Below are 26,276 nucleotides of genomic sequence, written 5' to 3' on the forward strand. Positions count from 1 at the left end.
AATACTATCTCACCTCTCAGAGTTGTTGGGAAGACAAATTCTGTTTACAGTATTATTTATTTGGCATATGCAATCTGGTCAAGCCATGCTGTAGTAGTATTATTAGTGATGCTCAAGGCACAAAGACTTCCAGGGAACTGAATCATTTTGCAGTCCTCAGCAGCACAAGAACAGCCATACTGGGTCAGACCAAAGGTCCAGCCAGCCCAGTAGCCTGTCTGCTGACAGTGGCCAGTGCCAGATGCTCCAGAGGGGGTGGACTGAAGACAATGATCAAGCGATTTGTCTCCTGCCATCCGTCTCCAGCCTCTGACAATCAGAGGCCTGGGACACCACTCCTACTCTTGGCTAATAGCCTTTTATGGACCTAACCTTCATGAATTTATCTAGGTCTTTCTTAAATTCTGTTATAGTCCTAGCCTTCACAGTCTCCTCTGGCAAGGCATGTGTCATGGCATGTGGCTGCCTATGCTGACATACGGATTGTCTCTGAAACTCCATCAAAATATTAAGACCTAAGAGGTAAGCTTCCAGAGATACTTATGCACTAAAGATGCAGATGGGGCCTAGCAGGATCTTCCAAATGACTTGGGTGCCCAACTACCACTGAAATCAAATTAGGAATCTATCGAAACAAATGGGAGTTGTATACCTAGGATCCTTTTAGGAACCTACCTGCATCATTAGACACCTAAATACCTTTAAAAATCTGGCCCTGTTACAAAAGGATGAAAGCAAGAGTTTCGTCTCAGTCTAATGAGCAGAATGTACACTTCTTTTAGATGCTCTTCTGAAAATCAGTAAGCTAGAAGTTCCAAATGGATGTAAGAGCACAAGCCTCATTGACTATCCTTGGCCTTTAATGGGACTTGCAGGCATAAATCCCTTGGGAACAACTGAAAATCTGCCTTTTCTTCACATTTCTATTTACCCAGGCAGATTTTATTCTCCCCCACTACTCTGATTTTTTTGCTCCCTAAAAGACAACGACCTTGCAACAACAAAGGCTCTGAACTAGACACCAGGCTATATTTAGGATCATTGGACTTTGCCCTTCACCCTGCTCTTAGCATCCCTTGACATAGTATTCACTTTTATGCATCCAACTCCTTAAGGCTGTGAGTTTGTTAGGGTGTTCCTGGGATCTTGCCTTCGTCGTTTTCTTCCGTCCTATCTGTTGGGTGCCAGTCCTATCCCCTGCCGCTCATGGAAAGTGCGTGTGTGGGCAGGTGATATGACTCAGGAGTGAGAACAGGTTTGCATCCTACTGTGATTCCATGCTCTGAAGTGTGATGGAAGAAATTAACAGTTGCATGGCTCTTTTTAAATGCTGACTGTATTCTTTTGTTGGTTCCTTTTGTTTAAGACAGGGCTGTAGATGATTTGCATGGTTTGTAATAGAAACTATGTTTTTATGCACTTTAGATTGAGTCTTCCAAAAAATATAAGAACTTCTTCCTGTGATGTATTTTCTCTCGCAGGAAGCTGTTTCTGAAGCTTTATGGTTCTTACGACTGATTGTCTGCACTGGAGCATTCACTATTCTGTAAGGGTTCAGAAGGTTTGACTGTAATACTGTTGCTTTAAGGAAAGGGAGGATCAGGGGAAAGAACTGCTCTAGAAGTTATGTGGGGGCAGGGCTCTGGCCTGTGATGCACAGGAGGGCAGAGCAGATGATCCCAATGATCCTTTACCAGCTTAGAATCTGTGAAAGCAAGGGAGAAGAGAAAGAGGACTATTTTGCAACTGGGAGGAAGTCAAAGCTGAGCAGACAAAGGTCCTCTGCTTTGCAAATAATTACACCTTCATCAAATCAAAGCCAACACTTTGAAGGTTTAATTTGTGCCCTTCTCCTGAGGTTTACTTCTAGGCCAGAGGTAAGTGTTGACACCTGAGCCACTGCAAATTCATGTCTCCTCCAAGAACACACCCTAGATTTGTCGCAACATTTTACTTGCCCCAAAATGGCTAAACAGATTTTCCTAAACCTTTCAAAAAAGATCAACAATTTGTCTTCATGCAGAGGCCAAAGACATAAAATTTCAAGTCGGAGAGAAGTTACAATAAAGGATAGCATGGGAACTTAATTCTCGAGCCACTACAGCTTTAACATACAGCTCAGCTCCGCTTCCTGGAGGAGCCAGTGCTTCCACTCTGATTAGTAGCAGAGCCACCGGCTAAACTGCAAGCATCTTGCATCTTTGATTTCTGGAACTGCTAATTCTGCCCTGTGTCTGCCTGCTACTCCATCTTCAGAGGAATGACTCTAACATGCCAAAACTCTGGGCAGCTTCAAAACAGTTTTTAAAAAACTTGCCAGAGAAACTCCTACTTCCTTTCTCTGAAGCATGAAATCTCCCAGAGTGGCTGCATACATAACACTTCCAACACTCCCCATTTGTTAGATCATCCACTTGTGATGTTGTGAGGAACTCAAGAAATTCTGACTGGTTTGAGACGGTGCAATTCTAGCCAATGACCTCCATAGGGAACTCCCCATAGTCTGAGCACCAGGCTTTGGCTGGCAGTTTCAACAGGTGCTGTCATCAGGTTTGCTGGGTCCTACAATGCAGAGCTTCCAACACCTCTCAAGCTGCCTACACTTCACAGGTTTCCTGGCTGCTCATTTTACTCCTAAGTCCCCAGGGTGAACTTAGAGTGCATGAAACAGCACAGTCCAAGACAGTTTAGATTCTCTGCCTGAAGGATTTCAGTGATCCCTAGTCAGGAAATCTGTCACACGCTGGGATCCAACTCTGGTCTCAACTGATTGGAAAGCCTCAACTTTCTCCTGTCTGCATGCACACGAGGAGTAGCAGCAGTATTAGAACTGTCTAACCTTGGCCAGACTGCTCTGAAAGGGCAGAACAAAGCTGGTGAACAAGAGGGAAGGCAGGTCCATTAGCCCTCCATTCCCAGGCTCTGCTCATCCTGCTGCCCTCTCTACAGCTGGGCTCCCTGCAGACGAAGTATGGAACAGGACAGGTGAGATAAGAAAGCAGAGGAGTACATACCTCCCATGAGCCAAAAGTGAGTAGTTACCCTCAGTTTTGTGGGCTGAATATGCATCATGAAATACACAAACGCACATGCACACACATACACATAGCCCAGCTAAGGGCAAAAAACAAACAAACAAACAGACAATGTTTTAAAAATTATTATTTGACAAACTGGTGATTAGGAGTTGAAATATCGTAATACAGCTCCCCGCCACCAAAATTTGGTAACAGCATGATTCTGGACTGGTAGCAGATCTGAGGTCCAATATCTCAGCCCCTATCAAAGTAAAGACGTGTTATATGCCACTGACAAGGGTCTCCCCACAGGATGAATTAGCCCTAGCAGACCCCCAGATATAGACCTAGCTCCTTCAAGGGATTTTTTTTTTGAGATTTCTTAAATGTATCAGTGTCACCAATTCTTAATTTTATTAGAAATTTAAGAATATTTGTTGAATAGTAACAGAGATTAAGCCGTGCTAGTCTATACACTATCAAAACAAAAAGCAGTCAAGTAGCACTTTGAAGACTAGCAAAATAGTTTATTAGGTGAGCTTTCGTGGGACAGACCCACTTCTTCAGACCATAGCCAGACCAGAACAGACTCAATATTTAAGACACAGAGAACCAAAAACAGGAAGCAAGGAGGACAAATCAGAAAAAGATAATCAAGGTGAGCAAATCAGAATCCTGCATAAAAATGTGCTACGAACTTAGTAAGACTCCTTTACTGGCTCCCCCTAGGGCTCACTCCACTAGGACGGTGGCAGCATCAACAGTGTTTTTCAAGGGCATTGCACTAAAAGACATTTGCAGAGCGGCGACCTGGTCATCCTATGACACCTTCGCCAAGCATTACGCCCTTCACAGGGTATTCCAAGAGGATACCCGTCTCTCGACAGCGGTCCTTTTGGGGACAAGTTGCACATAAACCGATTACCCACCTCCTATCTTGGGTTACTGCTGGGTAGTCACTTCTCGTGGAGCACCCACGGGGACACTCGAGGAAGAAAGAGAAGTTACTCACCGTAGTAATGATGGTTCTTCAAGATGTGTCCCTGTGGGTGCTCCACCACCCCGCCCATCCTCCCCACTTCGGATCTCTGTTTAGTATGTTTCAGGAGCATCCAAGGCGGTTGGTCAAGGAACTGGCGGGGACCAGATCGCGCACGCGGCCAGGAGCGCGCAAGGGAGTGGCACACACCGGCGCATGCGCGGTCCGGCAGAAACTGCTGAAAAGATCCGACCTACGGCGCCGGGGCGAGCCCGACACCTATTCTGGAGCACCCACGGGGACACATCTCGAAGAATCATCATTACTACGGTGAGTAACTTCTCTTTACACCTTTAAAATCAATCCAGCACCATCAACAAAATACACAAAAAGTAAAGTAATAAAAATACATTATTTCCTCTGGGTCATACACATACAGTTTTTTGCAGCTAACCAGACAAATATAGCAATAACCCATGTAGTTGCTTCAGAAAAATTACTCCAGATTTTGAGCTGGGGCAGTAAATAGTATTAGCACTAGGAATGGAACTCAAGGTTTACATCTTCAGATTACAAACAAGTAGAAAGTGTGATTAAATCATTGGTCTAGTCAGACCGTTGAGGACAAAGATTCACATTATAATTCTCAGTAATAAACTACCTTCTTTCTAGGTGGAATTTATGCAGATTATAGAAACTGACAGATGATACTATTCCCCTTGTTGTGTTTCCTACTGTCCTATGCCAACATCATGTGGGTGCCTCAGTTTTCCTAGGCACAGCATCAGTGCATAGTTGGCGATGGGAATTTTGGTGTGGTGATGTCTGACATGTACACAACCACCATCCATGTGTTTACATACAGGTTTACCCAGATGGCAGCACCCACAGTGCAGAGAGCTGTGTTGGAGCAAGTCATAACCCCACCAACAATGTCTGAGGGTAAAAGCTCCTTGAAAGCAATGAATGATTGGCCCTTGGTGTGTGGGCTGCTCCAAGATGTGCTGGCACCTGCCATGAATGCAGTTAGTGGCTGGAAGCTGCCCTGAGGTGCGAGTCTCACAGGAGGGTCAACGGCAGGACCCACAACTGCACAGTCTGAAAAAGTGGTCCTTCTTCAAGTACTGTCCTGTGGGTGCTTCATGGTAGGTGTTGGGCTCACCCAGCACTGCAGCATGGAGACTTTTCCTGAGCAGTATTGAGTGGGACTGCACATGTGCTAACCCCGTGCACAGCGTTCACGCCATGAGGGATAGTGCATGAAACACCACTCTCCTCATTTCCTTCATTGCCACCCTCAACTGCAGCTGGAGTGGGGCTCTCTCTTCTTCTCTTAGATCTGTAATTAGACATCATACAGCATAGGGTTACTAGTTTATAGTTTTTCTAGCTAGACAACTCTTACTATATGCTTCCAAAAAAGAAAAGAATGGGAAACAGGGAAATTCCCTCTTCTCATCAATTTCACTTCCTTGCAAATAGTTTGCTGATGTGACTTGGTTTCAAAAAAAGAAAAAGAACACAGAAGAACAGAGGCAAAACAAAACTAGAGCAGTTAAAGAACAAAAATACCTCTAAAATGCCTTTAAAAAATTCTGAAGTACTGCGACCCTACTCACTTTGAATGTGCACTTATCCCTTCATTTACAAACTTTCAATTTATGAGTTTTCACTACAAATGATGTAAATTTATACCTATTTTTCAATTTACAAACATATTCTCGCTACAAAGAAGAATCAACCTTTGTCTGAGTGTCCGTTTCGTAAGTAATGAACGAGGTGGAATACAGCAGAATGCAGTACAAGCCTGACTCATTTCCCTCAGACATCCAGCTCTTTCCAGTTGGTTTGTGCACTTCGTTGTGTTTATGTCCTCTTTACTGTGAGTGACACTAATCTTCAAATGTTATTAATTATTATACTGTTATTTGTGATCATCCTGGGTCCTAGACATGAGAAGTTTCTTCAGGAGCTGTAACTAAGGTCAAAAGAGCAAAGAAAGCAATATCCACGGCTACCAAGCTTGAAGTTATCAAAAGAATTGAACAGGGTGAGCAATTGAAAGACATATGTACAATCTTCATGCAGAAAGAAAAGATAAAGGAAAGGGCAGAAACGTATGTTGGTGGATCTAAAACTTTCATTGAATAACAAAGGCCAAGGATGAAGTCATGGGACAGCTTGCAAGACTTTCAACACATTGGATTGATAGCCATAATGAATGCAACATGCCTTTGAGTTTCTTGTCATAAAGGAGAAAGCCCTGTCTTTGTTTGAGGACCTGAAGAAGAAAGCTGAGGAAGAGAGACAAGTTGGGGCCAACAAGTAACATTCAAAGCAAGTCACGGTTGGTTTGAATGTTTTAAAGTGCATACATATTACCATAGACTGTATGTTACAGGCAAAGTAGCATCTGCTGATATTCAGGAAGCTAACATTTTCCCAGCCTCACTGCAAGGAATAATTGATGAAGGTGGATATTTTTCTAAACCAATCTTTAATGTTAATGAAGTGGGGCTTTTCTGGAAAAGAATGCCTTCCTGAACATTTATTTATCTATTTCAAGGGATAAAACAAAAGCAACAGGTTTCAAGGCCTCGAAGGATCAACTGACATTACTTCTTGGTGGAAATTTAGAATGCAATGTGAAATTGAACCCTCTCCTTGTTTACCATTTGGAAAATCCAAGGGCACTTAAAGGCTTCCTTCTTAGCAAAATAGCTAGAGGAACATTATTAGGATACAAACCAGTGAGTGCAAGAATGATGGTAGTGAGATTAGAAGCAAAACCGTTTAACATCTCAGTTGTTCAGGTGTATGCATCCACATTGGACAGTACAGAGGAAGAGATTGGGTTGTTCTATAAAGACTTGACAAAGACGGTGGAGGAGATACTGGAGAAAGATGTGCTGATCATCGGAGGAGATTGTAACGCAAAGGCTGGAACAGATAATGAAGATTAGGAGAGATTTTTGGGAAGGTCTGGATATGGAGAAAGAAATGAAAGAGGTGAGAAACTAGTAGAGTTTCCTATGGAGCACAAGATGGTGATCTGCAACACAAGATTCCAACAAAAGGGCTGTGGGAAGTGGACATGACAATCAAATGACACAAAGTCCAAGAACATAAGAGAGATGATTTTTATAAGAAGATGATGGGTAACATCAGTACAGCAGTGCCAATATTTCCAAGAAATGGATATAGACTCGGACCACAGTATAGTGATAGCAAACATCACGATAAAACTCAAAAGAAAGTGTAAGAGACAGTTTAAGAAGAGATGTGGCGAGGCTAGGTGAGGAAGAAACAGGGAATGTAGACAGACCAGCACTTGAAGAGAAGATTAAATATATCACCACAGAGAAAGACCTCGATAAGAGTTGCAGGGATAGCCACAGCGAAAGAAAAGGCAATTGAGCAGACTGTTCCAGAAGACGAGAACATCAGTAACAAGTGGATTACTCAGGAGACACTGAAGTTGGTTCAAGAGAAGAGAGCGTTGAAGATCAGAAGAGATGTTTCCGACATGGCAGAACAGCAATATAGGGTGAAATGCAATGAGGTAAGGAAAGCAGCCAGAAAGGATAAGGAGAAATGGAAAAATCATGGAGGGGCTCCTCAAGGAAGTCATTTTGAGGCACTTGGAGGAAGGGAAAGTGATCAGGAATAGTCAGCATGGATTCATGAAGGGCAAGTCATGCCTGACCAATCTGATTAGTGTCTACAATGAGATAACTAGCTCTGTGGATAGGGGAAAAAAATCAATGGATGTGATTTATCTGGACTTTAGCAAAGCTTTTGATATGGTCTCCCACAATATTCTTGTCGGCAAGTTAAAGGAATGTGGATTGGATAAATGGACGGTAAGATGGATAGAAAGCTGGCTAGAAGGTTGGGCCCAGAGGGTAGTGATCAACAGCTCTACGTCAGGATGGCGGTCGGTTTCTAGTGGAGTGCCCCAAGGTTCAGTTCTGGGTCCTATTTTGTTTAACGTATTTATCAATGACCTGGATGAGGGGTTGGAATGCACCCTCAGCAAGTTTGCGGATGACACTAAGCTAGGGGGAGAGGTAGATACACTGGACGGTAGGGACAGGGTCCAGACTGACTTAGACAAATTGGAAGACTGGGCTGCAAGAAATCTGATGAGGTTCAATAAGGACAAGTGCAGAGTCCTGCACGTAGGCTGGAAGAATCCCAAGCATTGTTACAGGCTGGGGTCCGACTGGCTCAGTAGCAGTTTTGTAAAAAAGGACCTGGGAGTTGTAGTGGACAAGAAGCTGGACATGAGTCAACAGTGTGCCATTGTAGCCAAGAAGGCTAATGATATATTAGGTTGCATCAAGAGGAATGTTGCCAGTAGATCCAGAGAAGTGATTATTCCTCTTTATACGGCTTTGGTGAGGCCGCGTCTGGAGTACTGTGTCCAGTTCTGGGCCCCCAATTATAGGAAGGATGTGGACACACTGGAGAGGGACCAGCGGAGGGTGACCAAAATAATTAGGGGACTAGAGCATATGACCTATGAAGAAAGGTAGAGGGAACTGGGTCAATTTAGTCTGCAGAAGAGAAGACTGAGGGAGGATTTGATAACAGCCTTCAGCTTACTGAAGGGAGGTTGCAAAGAGGCTGGAGAGAGGCTGTTCACAGTGGTCACGGGTGGCAGAACACGGAACAATGGTCTCAAGTTGTGGTTGGGAAGTTCCAGGTTGAATATCAGGAAAAACTTTTTCACTAGGAGGGTGGTGAAGCATTGGAATGGTCTACCCAGGGAAGTAGTGGCGTCTCCATCCCTGGAGGTGTTTAAGTCTCAGCTCGACAAAGCCCTGGCTGGGCTGATCTGATGGGTTTGGTCCTGCTTAGAGCCGGGGGCTGGACTCAATGGCTTTTTTAGGTCTCTTCCAGATCTATTGTTCTATGATTCTATGAAATGGTTAGAGGAGCAATGTGAAGATATAGAGAGGTATTATGGTGAATGTAAGACCAGGGAGGTGCAGAAGGGTGATTAGGAATATTAATGGGAAATGGCAACTGAAGCATATGGCGATCAAAGATGAGAATGAAGAAGTGCTCATGAACAGGGAGAAAATTGTGCAGTGATAGATGAGATATTGTACCAATCTACACAAAGCACAGTTGAACCCGAAACAGCAACGAAGGGTCCTGTGGCACCTTATAGACTAACAGAAAAGTTTTGAGCATGGGCTTTCATGAGCATAGACTCACTTCAGCATCTGATGAAGTGAGTCTGTGCTCATGAAAGCCCATGCTCAAAACTTTTCTGTTAGTCTATAAGGTGCCACAGGACCCTTCGTTGCTGTTACAGATCCAGACTAACACGGCTACCCCTCTGATAGTTGGACCCGAGTGTCTCAGAGAGACTGATCAAAAAACTGAAAGAGATATCTCCACTGAGCATCGAGAGCAAGACATATTTCAAAGGAGGAAGTAGAAGCAGCAGTGAAACAACTAAAAAACAACAAGAGCTCTGGAAATGATAAGATCACAGGAGAGATGATCAAATACAGTGGAGAAAGCATAATTCAGGAAATACATTGACTATGAATATAACTTGGAAAGAAGGCAAGGCACCTAAGGAATGGACAAAATCCATGCTAGTGACAATACACAAGAAAGGAAGTACAATGAAGTGCAAGAACTACAGAATGATTGCCCTAATGAGTCATCTAGGAAAGGTGCTGATGATGATACTAACGGAGAGCCTAAGATCACGGATAGAAGAACACAGCAGATGAGCAAGCGGGGTTCAGAAAAGATAGAAGTACCATACAGCAGATATTGGCACTAAGACTGATAGAGGAGAAAGCTCAACTAAAGAGCAAGAACATACACACTTGCTTCATCGACTTTGAAAAGGCATTTGACAGTATAGATCAGAAAGTGACTTGGGTGGTACTGGAGTTGTACGGAGTGCATAGCAGACTGATATGGTTGTTGAAGGATATCAGTGACAATGTGGAGGCAGCGGTAAGAACATATGGGGAATTGGGAAGTTGGTTTAAAACAAGTAGAGGTATGAGACAAGGAGATCCAATATCACCAAGTATCTTCATCAGGCATCTGGAGAGAGTGATGGACAAGATCAAGGAAGAGGTAGAAGGGATATCTGTGCACAGGAAAAGAATTAACAACTTGAGGTTCATAGATAATATAGTTATCATTGAGGAAGATGAGGAGACGCTAGCAAAATGCTGCAAGTGCTAAACGAAGAAGGAAGCAGTAGAGACTGATTATGAACCTTGAAAAACCAAAACCCATGGTATTTGGAGATCAGGAAATAGGAAGGAAGATCAGTGTAGATGGTATTGAACTAGAAAATGTAGAGAAGTTCACATATCTGGGGAGCAACATAGCATATGATCTACACTGTAAGAAGGAGATAGCGACTAGAATAGCGAAAGCAAGAGTGAGTTTGAAGGCAATGGATAAGATCCGGCAAAGCAAAGTGATTAGCTTAGGTGTGAAACTGAGCCTCTTGAAAACATGTATTCAGCAGCATGTTGTACAGATGTGAGACATGGGTGATAATGAAAGATTCAAAAAGAAGAATATTGGTGTTTGAAAGGCATTATTATAGAAAGATTCTGGGAATAGGATGGATGTAGAAGGTCACCAATGAGGAATTATATAGAAAGATAGAGCTGAAAGAGAACCTGCTGCAGAAGGTTATAAAACAGAAGTTATAACTATTTAGGCATATTTGCAGAATGAACGACGAATGAAAAATCAAGACTCTCATATTTGGCATAATGGACTGTTTGAACAGGAGAGGCAGACCCCACAGAGAATGGGTAGATGGCATAGCAGATTGTTGTTGAGCTAGTCTACAGAAACTAAGTCACTCCACACAGGACAGGGAAATATGGAAAGGAATAAGAGGCATCAGACACCAGCAGGCACTGAGCCCACAGTTATTGATGATGATGATGATGGTTTGAGAGCAGGCAAATGCCACAAATCTCTGGGGGATGGCTTACTCCTCTACTGTATGCCTTTCCACCCACTTTTTGATAGCCAGAATCCTCAGGAAACTCTAGACAGATGGAGCACAAATCATCCTCACAGCTCCAGTGCAGCTCAGTCAGATTTGATTCCCCCAATTCTCTCAAAACAGGGGTACCATGCTTCACCCCCGACCACATACCCTACATCTGGTGGCCTGGTTTTTCTGTCTGGCTCCAGTAGAATGTATACCACTACTTTCAGCAAGTGACAGATGTGCTATTACAGAGTATATGAGAAACAATATGCAATACTTACCTCTCCAAGTCCAATTGCTTCTCATCCTGATGCTCTGAAAGAGGGCATACAACCCACAAAAGCCCACTGCATATGAGTCTTGACTGCACCATAGCATCAGCACGATTCAAGTCAATGGCCACATGTTCCTTGGCCAAGTTAACAATAAAAACACTTTTTGCAGTGATAACATCAACTCAAAGGCTGAGCAACATAACTACTTTGACTGACACTCCACCATATAGAAATACAAAATGGTATTATGACTGCTTCCTACCTTTCTAACCAAAGTCTGCTCTCAATTCCATATCAATGAACCTATAATTCTACCTACCTTCTACTCTAAACCACAGGCTTCCAATTTAGATGCAAAACTGCAATGTAGACGTCAAACTGCACATTTTGGATGTCAGGAGGGCCATATCCTTCTACATACACAGGACTTGAGCCTTTAGAAAATAGCTAATTATATTTTTATTCATTGCACGAAGATCAAAGGGATTGCTCCGTCATCCCAACCTGACTCCCCCGGTGGTCGAAATGACAAATTGGACCTATACATAGAATGCTTCCGCCGGTGTGCACAGGCAGAAATTGTGGAAAAGCGGAATCGCTTACCCCATAACCTCAGACATGCAGAACGCAACGCCATCAACAGCCTCAGAAACAACTCTGACATTGTCATCGAAGAGGCCGACAAGGGAGGCGCTGTTGTCATCATGAATAGGACAGACTACCTGGCAACTCTCCAATACCACATTCTACAGGCCTCTGGCTGAGGATCCCACTGAGGAATACACAAAGAAACTACAGCATCTGCTCAAGACCGTCCCTATAAAAACACAGGAAAGAGAAGTTACTCACCGTAGTAACGATGGTTCTTTGAGATGTGTCCCCGTGGGTGCTCCACAATAGGTGTCGGGCTCGCCCAGCACCGCAGATCGGAAATCTTCCAGCAGTTTCTCCTGGATCGCGCATGCGCCGGCGCGCGCCGCTCCCTTGTGCATCGCCGGCCACGTGTGCGATCCGGTCCCTGCCAGTTCCTTGACCAACCGCCTCGGATGCTCCCGAAAGACACTAGACAGAGATCCGAAGCGGGGAGGATGGGCAGGTGGTGGAGCACCCACGGGGACACATCTCGAAGAACCATCATTACTACAGGTGAGTAACTTCTCTTTCTTCATCGAGTGTCCCCGTGGGTGCTCCACAATAGGTGACTACCCAGCAGTAACCCAAGAAAGGAGGTGGGTAATCGGTTTATGTGCAGCTTTCCCCCGAAAGGACTGCTGTCGAGAGGCGGGTATCCTCTTGGAATACCCGATGTAGGGCATGCTTGGCGAAGGGGTCATAGGATGACCAGGTCACCGCTCTACAGATGTCCTTCAACGCGATGCCCTTAAAGAAGGCTGTTGACGCCGCCACTGCCCTGGTGGAGTGAGCCCTGGGCGGGGCCAGCAAAGGAGTCTTTCAAAGCTCATAGGACATTTTTATACAGGACACAATGTGCTTTGAGATTCTCTGTGAAGAGAGACCTTCTCCTTTTGACCTGGGAGCGAGAGAGACTAGAAGCCTGTCCATTTTCCGGAAGGACTTAGTTCTGTCTATGTAGAAGGCCAACGCCCTCCTCACATCCAGGAGATGCAGGCATGCCTCCTTGCTGGAGTTGTGAGGCTTCGGGTAAAACGAGGGTAAAACTATTGGTTCGTTAAGATGGAACTCTGAAGAAACTTTTGGAACAAAGGCTGGGTGCAGCCGCAAGGTTACCGCCTCCTTTGAGAATACTGTGCAGGGCAGCGTTGCCATCACTGCTGCGAGCTCACTCACCCTGCGAGCTGACGTAATTGCAAGGAGGAAGGTTGTTTTTATGGTAAGGAGACGTAGGGGAACCGTGGCTAATGGTTCAAAAGGTGGACCCGTGAGCGTGCTGAGCACCAAGTCCAGGTTCCATGATGGCGGAAGCGGTTTCCGAGGGGGGTACAGGTTTACCAATCCCTTCAAGAACCTGGTAACGATAGGATGGGCAAATACCGTGGGCCCCTCCTCCGTATGCCGAAAGGCTGATATAGCGGTGAGGTGGACTTTGAGTGAGGATAAGGAAAGTCCGCCCCTCTTGAGGTCCAATAAGTATTCAAGTATTATCGGTATAGGAACGTCAAGGGGAGCTAACTGCTTGGCGGAACACCAGGCTGTGAATCGAGTCCATTTCTGCTTATAAGTCTTCCTGGTGTAGGTCCTTCGGCTACTTTCCAGGACTTGTTGTACTCCCTCCGCGCATGTACTTTCTAAGGAGCTGAGCCATGGATTAGCCATGCTTGTAGGCGCAGACTCTGAGGGTTCGGGTGCACTATGGACCCCTGGGCCTGCGTGAGTAGGTCTGGCGCCACCGGTAGAGGGAGCGGTGGGCAGTCCGACATGCGCAGAAGCAAGGGAAACCATTGCTGCCGATCCCACGTTGGGACTACTAGTATCATGCGAGCTCTCTCCCTTCTGGCTTTCTGCAAGACCTTGTGGATAAGCACTGTGGGGGGGACGCATAAAATAGGGGGCCCTTCCATGGAATCATGAATGCATCCCACAGGGACCCCCAGCCCCACTCCTGCCCTGGAGCAGTACTGGGGACATTTCTTGTTGTGCTGGTTGGGAAACAGATCGATCTGGGGAAACCCCCAGGTATGAAAGATCAGTCGTAGCAGATTGGGGCGGATCTGCCATTCGTACATGAGTGCAAAGCGCCTGCTCAGCTGATCTGCTTTCACGTTGTGAGCGCCCGGCAAGTACGAGGCTTTCAACGTTATGTTGTTGGCGATGCACCAGTTCCACAGTTGGACTGCTTCCGCACATAGGGCACGGGATCGGGCTCCTCCTTGTCGATTTATGTGAAACATAGTGGAGGTATTGTCTGTATTGATCCCGACTACTTTGCCATATATGTGGTCTCGGAAATGCTTGCAGGCATTGAACACTGCTCTGAGCTCCAGTATGTTTATGTGCAGTGACTGTTCTGCAGGGGACCATAGCCCTTGCATCACCTTGTCGCCGTTGTGCGCTCCCCATCCTATGTGGGAGGCGTCGGTAGTCAGAAAAATAGAAATTTGTGGTTGGTGAAAGGGCACCCCTACTAGCAGGTTCTTGGGGTTCACCCACCATTGCAGGGATCTGCACACCTCTGTTGTGGGCGACACCACCCTGTGGACAGTGTGGGATGCCGGTTTGTAGAAACTCGCCAGCCAATGCTGCAGGCTTCGCATGTGCAGTCGGGCATTCTGTACCACAAATGTTGCTGCCGCCATATGGCCCAGCAGCTGTAAGCACGTTAAGACCGGCACCGTGGGGCTGTATATAATGACTTGCACCAGTGAACTGATGGTGCGAAAGCGGACGTCAGGTAGGTACAACCCTTGCTGTGATAGAGTTTATGCGTGCCCCTATGAACTCTATGTCCTGTGTGGGGTCGGTCTTTGACTTCGCGAGGTTGATGACTAGGCCCAGCGAAGAAAACATGTCCGCTGTGATGCGTATCATGCGTAGGACTTCTGCCTTCGAGGCCCCTTTCAATAGGCAGTCATCCAGGTATGGAAATATGAATACCCCCTGTCTGTGCAGGTAGGCTGACACCACTGCCAAGGTTTTGGTAAAGACTCTGGGGGCTGAGGAGAGGCCGAACGGAAGAACGCTGTACTGGAAGTGTTCCTTGCCGACCATGAAGCAGAGGAAGCGCCTGTGTGCCGGGTGGATCGTTATATGAAAGTAAGCATCTTGTAAGTCGAGGGCTGCCAACCAATCTCCATCGTCCAGTGCCAAGAGTATGGAGGCGACTGTAATCATCCGAAAACGTTGCTTGCGCAAGTAGCGGTTGAGGCCCCGAAGATCTAAGATGGGCCTCCAGCCTCCTGTTTTCTTCTCTGTGAGGAAGTAGCGTGAATAAAAACCTTTCCCCTGGAATTGTTCCGGCACTCTTTCCACCGCTCCTATGAACATAAGGTGGTCCACCTCCTGTTTGAGCCTCGCCTCATGGGTAGTGTCCAGGAGGTGGGGCCTGGAGGGAGGCTTCGTCGGTGGGAGCGACTGGAAGGGGATCGCGTAACCCGTGGCTATGATCTCCAGCACCCATTTGTCTGTGGTGATCTTTTGCCATTGGGATTGAAACGGTCTGAGGCGATGATGGAACATGAGATGAGAGTGGCGTTGCACGATGGTAGTGATAGTGCAGCCCTCGACATGCCCGTCAAACTTGTTGCCTTTGGGCCTGTCCCGAGGGCGTACGACTTTGTTGGGACCGTTGCCTGGGAGTTCTGTACTGTTGCTGCTGTTGATGTCGCCCTTGGTCATAGCCCCGTTGATACTGCGCACGCTGTGGTTGTACGGGTAGCGTCTTTGCTGAGGGTAATATTTTTTTCTTCCTATATGGAGGGGTATAAATACCCAGGGTTCTAAGTGTAGCTCTCGAGTCCTTACTGGAGTGGAGGACCGAGTCGGTTGAGTCTGCAAACAACTTTTGCGTGTCAAAGGGAAGATCCATGATCTTCGCCTGTAGATCCCTCGGGATGCCCGATGTCTGGAGCCAGGATTCTCTACGCATGACCACTGCTGTAGCCGCTGAGCGTGCCGCTGTATCTGCCACATCCAGGGCGATATGGACCCCCATCCTCGAAGCTGCATAGCCCTCTTGCACAATTGTCTAACACCAGCTTCTTATCTTCCGGAAGTGAATCCATGAGAGAAGTAAGCCTGGAGTAATTATCAAAGTTATGGCTCGCTGGGTGTGCCGCATAATTTGCCACTCTCAATAGCAGGGTGGAAGAGGAATATACCTGTAGCTTCTTGGCATCTTTGTCTGATCCCCCCGATTTGTACTGAGAAGTCTTCGACCTCTGCTGGAACGATTCGACCACCAACGAGTTTCGTTGTGGGTGACTGAAGAGGAACTTCATGCCCTTTGCTGGGATGAAGTACTTCTTATCCGTTCTCTTGTTCATAGGCGGAAGGGAGGCCAGAGTCTGCCATATGGTAGTGGCTGACTCCATAATGGCTTCGTCCAGCAGGATAGCTATTTTGGATGAAGCCGGGGGTCTCAAATTTTTCAGGAGTTTGTGGTGTTTCTCCTGCACTTCTGCCGTTTGAATGCCTTGTGTGAAAGCCACCCTTTTAAACAGCTCCTGAAACTGTTTAAGGTCATCCGGGGGAGCAACATCCCCGGAGGCCATGGCCTCATCTAGGGAGGATGAGGAGGAACCACTAGGGTACACCTCCCTCGAACTCTCAGGTTCCTGCGGCCGATGGTAAACCTGCTTGCTGGAGGATTGCGAAGGAAAGTCTCGGTGTTCTAAATTTAACTCACCTTGAGATAACTGAGTTTCCATCCCCGAACGGGAGTGCCCATGGGGGTATTGGACAGCCGGGGGGGACCTGCCCCTGGGCGTAGGCCTGGAGTGTCTGTGTCCAGCATGATAAGAACGACCATGGCAGCACGGGCACGGGCCCGGGTCCAGAGACCTGGACCACTATCGGGGTGTGTACCCCCGATGTCTGGGAGAGCGAGACCTCCGCGATGACACAGATAGCGGTGACACTGGTTTGTGATAGTACTCCAGTGGATCCAATCCCAGAAAGGGTGAAGGTGGCCCAAGCCATGGTGACATTGGTTGGAGGAACGGAGAAGGAGGTTCTGGATAGGCCGGTGGAGACCCAGGCCTTCTGGGCGTCGTGTGCAGCACAGGGGGAGGGCTTGTTGTTAGCAGCAGCGCAGCCCTGTCTGGAGAAGTGCTGAGGTGCCGGGCTTTTGCTTTTGCCTTTCCCCTCCCCTGCGGAGCTGGCACCGCACCCTCCCGCGCCAGGGATCTCGGCCCCGCTGTCGGCGCCGCGCCCGGCACGCTCAGCTGCCGTGCCACGCAGATAACGTCCTCCAGTGCCTGCAGGCTTCATGCCTGTTGGCCCTGCACCGTTGGTGCCGCAGGGGTTGGTGCCGCCTGTGGCGGTGCCGCCGGTTCCGGTGCTTGCTTGGCCAATGCTCTAGGCGCCGCGCGTGCCGGCTGTTTTGTAATCGGAGGCTCAGCCTCTGCCACGTGCGCTGCCGCGGTGCCGCTTGCCTGAGTACGCGGCTGGGGGCTGTGTGCTCCGCCCGTCCCGCTCGCTGAAACCACTAGCAGGGATCGAGCTGGGGAGAGCTTCCTCCGTTTTTGCACCGAGGGGGTCAAAGAAGCTGCCTTCCTCTTGTGGAACCCAGAGGGCCCTTCTGATTGCCTCTCCGGCACGTCTGGCTGGAGGGCCTTATCAAACAAGAGCATTTTAAGACGCATTTCTCTGTCTTTCCTGGCCCTGGCTGTGAGCTTAGCACAGTGGGAACACTTCTGGGTAACGTGATTTTCCCAGGCATCGGATGCATTCACTATGCCCATCGGAGGCCAGCATAGCTTCACGGCAGGACTCACACTTTTTAAAGCCTGAAGAAGCCACCACGGTGGGTCTTTTACTGTTAATAGGGTACTTAGCACCTAATCCGTGCCTGTTTCCCCGAATCGCGGACACCGGCCTGCAGGGCAGCGGGCAGCCTACTGGCCTTCACGTCCACTCTTCCTCTCCGCTCCTCTCTCTCTTTTTCTTTTCTTTTGTATATTATTTTTTTTTTTTTTTGGTATTCTCTTTGTCCTCTCTCTTTTTTTTTTTTTAACCGGAAAAAAACAACAATTTACACGTAGAAACACTGTCTAATCTGATTCTGGCCGTAGCCTGAGCGGATTCCGTCTTCAGCCGATGGCGGTTGAGAAGGAACTGGCAGGGACCGGATCGCGCACGTGGCCAGGGACGCACAAGGGAGCGGCGAGCACCGGCGCATGCGTGATCCAGGAGAAACTGCTGGAAGATTTCCGATCTGTGGCACCGGGCAAGCCCGACACCTATTGTGGAGCACCCACGGGGACACTCGATGAAGAACAGATTTACACAGACACACCCCTTGAACCCAAACCAGTTTTGTTCTACCTGCTGCCCAAGATACATAAACCTGGGAATCCCGGACGCCCCATCATCTCAGGCATTGGCACCCTCACCACAGGATCATCTGGATATTTGGACTCTCTACTTAGACCCTACGCTACCAGCACCCCCAGCTTTCTTCGAGATACCACTGACTTCCTCAGAAACTACAATCCATTGGTGCCCTTCCTGAAAACACCATCCTGGCCCCGATGGATGTAGAGGCCCTTTACACTAATATCCCACATGAAGATGGACTCCAAGCTGTTAGGAACATTATCCTTGATGAAACTGAGACACAAATGGTGGCAGAGCTTTGTGACTTCGTCCTCACCCACAACTATTTCAGATTTGGGGACAATTATTATACCTTCAAGTCACCGGCAGTGCTATGGGCACCCGCATGGCCCCACAATATGCCAACATTTTTATGGCAGACCTGGAACAACGCTGTCTCAGTTCTCGTCCCCTAGTGTCCCTCCTCTACCTGTGCTACATTGATGACAGCTTCATCATCTGGACCCATGGGAAGGAAGCTCTTGAAGAGTTCTACCGTGATTTCAACAGTTTCCACCCCACCATCAACCTTAGCCTGGACCAGTCCACTCAAGAAATTCACTTCCTGGACACTACTGTGCAGATAAGCGAGGGCCACATAAATACCACTTGAAACCGAAAACCCATGGACCACTATGCTTATCTACATGCCTCCAGCATCCATCCAGGGCATACTACACGATCCATTGTTTACAGCCAGGCACTAAGGTACAACCGTATTTGCTCTGATCCATCAGACAAAGACAAACATCTACAAGACCTTCACCAAGCTTTCCTCAAACTTCAATACCCACTTAAGGAAGTGAGGAAACAGATTGACAGAGCCAGACGGGTACCCAGAAGCCACCTGCTACAAGACAGGTCTTGCAAGGAAAACAAGAGAACACCACTGACCATCACATACAGCCCCCACCAAAGGTCTCTCCAGCGCATCATCAGTGATCTGCAACACAATGATCCTTCACTCTCACAGACCTTGGGAGGCAGGCCTGTCCTCACCTACAGACAGCCTGCCAACCTTAAACAAAACCTCACCAGCAACTATAAATCACAAACCAGTAACTCTAGGCCTGGAACCAGCCCCTGTAACAGTCCTCGCAGCCAACATATCTACACTAGTGACATCATCACAGGACCTAACATCAACTATACCATCAGGGGCTCCTTTATCTGCACATCTACTAATATAATATATGCCATCATGTGCCAGCCATGCCCCACTGCAATTTACATTGGTCAAACTGGACAGTCTCTCTGTAAAAGAATAAATGGACATAAATCAGACATAAGGAACGGTAATGTACAGAAGCCTGTGGGAGAACATTTCAATCTCCCTGAACATTCAATGGCAGATTTAAGGGTGACAGTCCTCAAACAAAAAACTTTCAGAAATCAAATGGAGAGAGAAATCTCTGAGCTACAATTTATTTGCAAATTTGACTATATTAACCATGGATTAAACAGAGACTGGGAGTGGCTCACATCTTACAAAGGCAGTTTCTCTGCGTTGGGTGTTGATAGCTCCCCATTAGACACTGACAAAGGCTCACATTCCCCCTGTCTGATCTTACTTGTTTTTTCCTCTTTTGATAAATATTGTTGATACTGGGCCATTTCCACCTGGCTGAATAGACCTTGTCAGCTCTGGCCCTCCCGCTTTACTGGGACCCCACTCTTTAAATACCCCTCTGAAACCACCCCCCACACTCATGCATCTGATGAAGGGGGTCTTTGCCCATGAAAGCTTATGCTCCAAAATATCTGTTAGTTTATAAGGTGCCACAAGACTTTTTGTTGTTCTCAAAGCTGCAGACTAACACAGCTATGTCTCTGATACTTGTCAACTTCTATCATGACTCACATCTACATGCATAGTGCAATGCTATTCTACTTAAAACAACCCACTCCCAGTATTCCCAAAGGCACAGTCTTTGAGAGCAGTAGCAACATCCATAGCCTTTCTAAAGCACGTGCCCTTACAGAACATATGGCATGCTGTTCTCTGACCACACGCTCATGATACATTATGCAATACACTCATGCAGATATATGGCAGTAGTTAAGACCATAGTGTCCACAGTAGATGCACAGAGTCAGAAACCCATCAGCCAAATAAGGGGGGTACTGCTCAATAGTCACCTACCATGGAACACCCAGGGACAGCACTTGAACAAGGAAGAGACATTAACTTATGCCATAACAATGGTTGTTTGAGCTGTGTGCCCCCAGTGGTGCTCCATGTCCTGCCCAGCTGCCCTCTACTTAGTGCACTACATATAGTTAAGACATCAATGAAGTAGCTGAGATGAGAGCAGAGCTGCACACATTGTCTTTAGTGGCATGAACGGTGCAGGCTGGGTTCATGCATGCACGGCCCCACTCAGTACTATTCAAGAAAAGTCTCCATACTGGGCAAGCCCAACACTTACCATAGCGCATCCATGGAGACACATCAAAGAACCATCGAGACTGCACAAGGTGAGCAATGTCTTTTCTGCTACCAGCTACAGACACAGCTGTATCTGAGGAGGAGGGAATTCGGTGAGTAGCATAAAGGCCTGGGCTGCGCTGGTGGGACTGAGGGGGCACGACTGTAGTGTAGGCTGGGAGCAAAGCAGCACCTTCCTATTAGGTACTTTTCAAACAGAACATCCACCACCCCACTCTATCTGTGCGCATGTGCACTACTGCCCCCTACTCGAGAGAATGAGACTTGCTTTGTGTTTGTGCATGTATGCACGCAGGGTGCCTGTGTCTACACCTGGCCCACTAATGGAGGCGGCCAAAGGGGGCAATTCCATAAGAACCCAGAGTTGCTGCTGTCACCACTGATGCTGTCACTGTGTCCCCAACCCAACTCCACCCTTCACACACATTCCCAACCCTGCTTTCTGAGGGCCCTCCTTTAGCGGGCTGCCTCCCCTGGCACCCCCACACCCAGGGACTGCTGTCTGGGAGTTTGTTACTTCCATGATACTGATACCGATTGCCCTCTGGAAGTTCACCACCTCTGACAGTCAGTGGGCAGCCAGTTTGGCATGGGGAAGTCCACGCTCAGACCCGCACCCCACCCCCAGGGTTGTGAATTTAATCGGGGGGGGGGGGGTGGCTTCCAGCAGTCTGGGGCAGGTTAGAGTTTAAAAAACAAACAAAAAAAAAAAAAAACTAAACTGTCAGGGTTGCAAGTGTTGAGGGTAGCTGTGTTAGTCTGTATCTTTGAGAACAAGAAGGCCTGTGGTACCTTATAGATTAACGTATTTCAGAGCATAAGCTTTCAGACATGGGCAAAGACCCACTTCTTCAGATGTGGGTATTTGACCATGAAAGCTAATGCGCCAACATACATTAGGCTATAAGGTGCCACAGAGTTCTTGTGAGGGTTGGTGGTAGGTCCTGCTGGGAGTGCAGGGGACTGGACTCTGTGACTTCTCATGGTCCCTAAAGTGATTCTCTCCTTCCTGACATTTACAGACAAGATTGGTTAGTGGCTTTTGAATGGGAAGCTAATGTATTTTTTCCCTTACAGAGTGCACTGATTGCTGTAGCACTTTTCTACACATGCATGAAAACATACCTGGCATAGGAGGTAGTGTGGCTCAGCGGAAGCCATCTGGGCATCTCTGTCCATTGCTCAGAAGCGTGATTATGATTAAACTGCCCTGCAGTGAAACAATAGTAACTTTTACCAAATGGTGACATTCAAGTGGCTAAAGTGGGCATGTAGTGCCCAAGTCCCCCTGGTGAAGCTAGCCCTGGGTGGGCTTCACTTCGACACCAGCAACCCATGACTTCTTCAGGACACTTTCCAAGTCTTTCAGCTTCCTCAAACATGCCAGTTACAATCCTTTCAACTCCTGTACACCAGACAGGGAATTCTTTAGCGATCAGCCAGGACACCATGTACCAGCCTTTGGACCTGGTTGGGGACAGGACCTGGAGTACAAAGGACTGTGGTTGGTGATAAATGCATCTTTTAATCCAGTCATCTGGCTTAAGTTTCAATTACCAGTGTCTGCTGACCAGATCAGTGCCACAAATCCTACAAGTTTAGGACAGCAAGCCATGTTTGCTATCAGTCCTTGGGAAGAGCGAGATGTTTCCCCATCACTGAGAGCTCACACATGCTGTCATTCACCCATCCTTCTTTGCATCAGGACATAAGACTGGCTGTACATAAATCAGCCCAATGGTGCGGCTTGCGCAGTATCCCGTCTTCTGACAGTGACCAATGCCAAGTACTTCCGAGGGAAGGAACAGAAAAGGGCAATTACAGCTGGGTTAGCCCATAGAGCTACAGTAGGTCAGATGCCTCCACATTCCTTAATTTGGTGCCACTGCCCCCTCTCATTTTGGTTAGCAGTGAACAGGAATTCTTTGGGGCCCCAAAGTCAGTGGTCTGCCCCCCCATCCCCGGGTGGCTCCTTAGCACTTGAAGGGGGAAGAGACGCCCCATCAAGGTGACCAGAGAAATAGCGAGAGCCAAGCCAACACCTGCTCGGCTGCTGACATGCATTACCTCTGTGCTAGCTAATGTTAGCCAAAAATATAATGGTGGTGCCCTGAAGAGCATACAATCTCATTTCACTTGTAACTGGCGAATTGAAGAAATTCAGTATATGGGACTATGTCCTGCCATGGATGTTTATCGACAAAGCTGCCATTTTGTTGACCAAAAAAGAAAAAACATGGAGTAGAGTTTCCACATTGCAAAGCGTGTTCTGTCACCAGTAAACCAACAGAATGTCATGGACCCCCCCCCCCCCCCCCGCCAACTACCCCTTCTGCAGCTGGGAAGTATTAAATGCCTGCCTGCTTGCGGGGGGGGGGGGGGGGGGGGGGGGTCGGCACCCTACCCCTACCCCTTCACAACATTTTGCAGGCCACAGGCCCCCCCCCCCCCGCCCAACTTGGTGGCTACTTCCCCCCTTCACCTCAAGGTGCATAAGTAGGATCCTGAACCATGCTGTGAGGTGGCCAAAGGCACACCCCACTCATCCTGGAATGGTTTGGGCAGGCATTCAAAACTTCTTAGCTGCAGAAGGAGGGGGTTCCAGGTGGCTGGTATAGGGTTTCATTAGCTATGGCATTGGGGGGAGGTGGGTAGGCTGCATCTCCCACACTACAGAATGGCATCTGCACATCCCCACCCTCCAGCTCATGGCAGGGGATGCCTGCCTCGAGCCTCTGGCACAGGTTGGGGTTGTGGACCAAGCACGCAGCATGTACCTGGCTTGTCCACCCGACACAAATTTCTGCAAACTATCCAGTTGTCAACCAGAGCCTGTAGCACCATGGCGCAGTAGCCTTGCAGGTGATGTCCTTGGCCATGCTATGTCCAGGACATAGATCGGGATGTGGGTCCCCTTGATGGCCCCCAGTGCAGTTCAAGAACCCCCCACACAGCAGCGAATTCAGCCACAGCCTGATCAAAGTCACCCAGACAACTGACCCACTGCAGCAGAATCATGTTGAGGGCCCTCAACTGGTAGGGGAAGGCAATCGAACACTCAACATGGACAGAGAGGGCGTACCTGGGCCCTTCCTATACTCTCCCACATCGAGCTCTCTGGGAGCACCTTCCTATATTCTCCCCCCCGCCCCCTGACCTGCAGGGCTGTGTGAGGGTGGGACAAGGCTCCACCCTCTCACACCCCACCAACCCTGCTTTCCAAGGGCCCCCTGCTTTAGTAGGCTGCTGATGCCCAGGAGTGTCACCTCCATGAGGAGGGCCCCCCACAGTGGACTTCTACACACAAAACTGGTTGCCCACTGCTGTTGGGAGGTGGTGAGCTGCTAGAGGGTGAGTGCCCTTCTCCAGGGCAATGGTGGGCTGCAGGTGGGTGTCATGTCTCTGAAGGGCAGGGGTGAGCCAGGCACAGAGCGCTAAGAAGGTGGCCTTCTGTATGAGGAAATTTTGGAGCCACTGCTTGTTGTCCCACAGCTCCAAGACCAGACTGTCCCAATGGGCTGAACTGCTGTGGTGCCTCCAAAGCTGCGTGTGCACAGGGAGGAGGAGAAGGGTGTATGTGCGTACGCAGGTGTGAAGTCCTGCATCCAGGATGCTGTCCCCAAAGGTGCTCTTGGATTTGGCCTTGCTGAGGAACAGGAAGACAGCTGCCAGAAAGTTCAATCACAGCTGCAGCATGTGCCTGTGGGGCCATTGCAAGCCCAGGGGCAGCTCGCCCCGCCCCCCCGCCAAGGACCAGCTGTGTCACCCTCTAACACAGGGCAAGCACCGTGGGCACTTGAAGAGCTCTGCAACAGGGTCATGGAACAGCTGTCTGGTGCTGTCCCTTTAAGTACTCATCTCCGCAGGGCTCCAGCACTGGCTCCAAGAAGAAATGGGTGACCTGCAACCCTGGCAGTGCATGGCAGTTTTTGTCAAGAGAGTGGCCAGGTTGTCTGGCTGCTCTCTGTTGACAGAGCGGATTGCTCTGTCGATGTGTTTTGCTGTCTGGATGTTCTCCGTCAACAGAGGTTTTATTACAAGATATCTCCCAACGCAAAAACTTATGCTGACAAAACCCACCAATCCAGCTATAACCTGAAAGTCTGTTGCAGGACTCTCTTGGGATCTTCTGTTGAAACTGTTCCATTCTGTATAAATACTAAAACAGCAGGGATTAGGGTGGGTAGAAGAGAATGAATAATACTATAGGCTAGTGGTCCCAATTCAAGAACTGATAACCTAAGTGAGAGATCACAGAATCATATGGCTAGAGGAGACGAAACAAAGTCAGAGCCCAGCCCCCTGTCCAAAGCACGATCAATCTGAATGAAATCTTCCTAGCCATCCCAGCTAGGACTTAAAGAACTCTGGGGATGAAGATTCCACGAACCCCTCCAGGTAACCCATTCTGGTGCTTCACCACCCTCCTAGTGAAAATTTTTCCTAATATCCAACCTAGCCCTCCCCCACTGTAACTTGAGACCATTGCTCCTTGCCCTGCCATCCGTCTCTACTAAGAACAGCCTCTCTTCATCCTCTTTAGACCCCTCCTTCACGAAGCTGAAGGCTGCCATCAAATTGCCCCTCACCCTTCTTTTCTGCAAACAAAATAACCCCAAATCCCTCAGACTCTCATCATAGGTCATGTATTCCTGTTCACTAACCATTTTTGTCACCCTCTGCTGGACCTACTTCAGGGCATCCACATTCTTTCTATACTGGGAGCATCAGAACTGGACACAATGCTCCAGATGTGGCTTCACCAGTGCTGAATAAAGGGGAATAATCACCTCTCTAGATCTGCTGGAAGTGCTCCTATCCCTCCCCTCCAATGTATTTACCTGTTGCCCTATCTTAGTGTCATCAAGAGATTTGCTGAGAGTGCAATTCATCCCCTCTTTATAAAGATCTTGAACAATAATGACCCTAGAACCACACCTTGGGGCACTCCACTTGAAAACGACTGCCAATCAGACATCAAGCTGTTGATCACTACCTGTTGAGCCTGACCATCTAAGCCATCTTTCTATCTACCTTACAGTCCATTTACCCAATCCATACTTCCTTAACTTGCGTGCAAGAATATTGTGGGAGACGATCTCAAAAACTTTGCTAAAATCGAGGTATATCACATCTATTGACTTCCCCATGTGCACAGAGCCACTTGCCTCATCATAGAAGCTAATCAGATTGGTAAGGCATGACTTGCCCTTGGTGAATTCATGTTGGCTATTCCTGATCACTTTCCCCTTCTCTGAGTGCTTCCAAATCGATTCCTTGAGGATCCCCCTCCATGTTTTTTCCAGAGATTGAGGTGAGGCTTGTCGGTCTATGGTTCCCTGGATTGTCCTCCTATCCTTTTTTAATGATGGGAACTATATATTTGTCCTTTTCCAACCATCCAGGACCTCTCCTGATCTTTTGCGGTGGCTGAAGGGCTGTTCTGGAGTCACTCTGTGATGAGCATTACTTGCAGCTCTACTTTTACTATTGAAGAGACATAACTACACCTATTTAATTCTCAAATGAAAGAGGAAAAAAG

The 26,276-nt window shown here is 47.8% G+C and overlaps 1 long non-coding RNA gene across 1 annotated transcript; it reads right to left on the minus strand.

Annotated features, from left to right (window-relative positions):
- Nucleotides 1–3,529: 3,529 nt before the first annotated feature.
- Nucleotides 3,530–20,779, minus strand: LOC142001303 (uncharacterized). The gene is made up of 3 exons (XR_012642449.1): nucleotides 20,715–20,779; nucleotides 11,875–12,088; nucleotides 3,530–5,335 (listed from the first exon to the last, which is right to left on the minus strand). It is a non-coding gene; the product is annotated as an uncharacterized LOC142001303 (long non-coding RNA).
- Between the last annotated feature and the right edge of the window lie 5,497 nt (nucleotides 20,780–26,276).

This window comes from Carettochelys insculpta, chromosome 24, assembly GCF_033958435.1.
Source record: "Carettochelys insculpta isolate YL-2023 chromosome 24, ASM3395843v1, whole genome shotgun sequence".
NCBI lineage: Eukaryota > Metazoa > Chordata > Testudines > Carettochelyidae > Carettochelys > Carettochelys insculpta.